The sequence below is a fragment of the Perkinsus marinus genome (assembly GCF_000006405.1).
Source record: "Perkinsus marinus ATCC 50983 genomic scaffold scf_1104296946084, whole genome shotgun sequence".
Classification (NCBI taxonomy): Eukaryota; Perkinsozoa; order Perkinsida; family Perkinsidae; genus Perkinsus; species Perkinsus marinus.
Genome location: NW_003210969.1, coordinates 1 through 1007, shown reverse-complemented (window position 1 = coordinate 1007; position 1007 = coordinate 1). Strand labels below are relative to the sequence as shown.

Genomic DNA, 1007 nt, shown 5'->3' with positions numbered 1-1007 from the left:
CCCCTTAACTGGCACGGTTGGCCCAATCGCACGGAATGGTACGAAAACACCGACTCTGTTTAGTGGAAATTTTTCGGTAAGACTGATCTATGCAGTCGATAGGCTGCACCTCTCAGTTTAATAACCATCTCGAGTGTATTGTGATGAATAGCAGCTCCTTGTTTCGATCAAGGGACCTTTGGGTTATGAGCCCAACACGCTATCCACTGCGCCAAGCTGCTCATGTGTACAAACTCCTGTATCGCCCTGACGTGCTGAGCATAACTGTTCCACGATAGCCTAGAGACCCCACTCTCGTTAATACGAGCTGCACCGCCCGGGAATCGAACCCGGACCATCTGCTTGGAAGGCAGATATCCTAACCATTAGACTAGCGGTGCATATCACTTATGTAGTGATTGAGTATTCCTGTGATACTTGTAGAGGGATATCTGAATCCCTTCTCGGACGTACCGTCGTCAACCATCCCGCGGCCAAGAGTCTGGTTAGGCCTTAAACGCGTACCTGAGATCGCGAACTGCTACTATATCTCTCGCATGGTAGGCCGCATTCTATCTCGATTGATAACTCCAACTGGTGAGGTTCTCATCACATACTACAGCTAGCTCGGCACAAGCTGCACAACTTTTTCGTGACATCGAAGTTCCTGGTTGCAAGCACATTTTGAATCCGCATGCGGCGGCTCGTGAATTTGGGCTGTTGGTTCATCTTCGCAACGCGTTCTGAGGTACCGAGCGGTCATTCATCATTCCTGCAAGGAGTTCTGCTCTAGGTGAATAACTCTTTTCTATGCACGGAAAACGCTTTATTGACGTTGTTTTTCCCCTGAACTGGCACGGTTGGGCCAATCGCATGGAATGTTACGAAAATACCGACTCTGTTTGGTGGAAATTTTTCGGTAAGACTGATCTATGCAGTCGATAAGCTGCACCTCTCAGTTTGATAACCATCTCGGGTGTATTGTGATGAGTAGCAGCTCCTTATTTCGATCAAGGGTCCTGTGGGTT

The 1007-nt window shown here is 48.5% G+C and overlaps 2 non-coding genes across 2 annotated transcripts; both read right to left on the bottom strand.

Moving 5' to 3' along the window:
- Positions 1 to 148: 148 nt before the first annotated feature.
- Pmar_PMAR005571 lies at positions 149 to 221 on the bottom strand. Its single transcript has one exon. It is a non-coding gene; the product is annotated as a tRNA-Met (tRNA).
- An 87-nt stretch (positions 222 to 308) lies between these two features.
- On the bottom strand, positions 309 to 380 carry Pmar_PMAR005570. Its single transcript has one exon. It is a non-coding gene; the product is annotated as a tRNA-Gly (tRNA).
- Positions 381 to 1007: the final 627 nt, after the last annotated feature.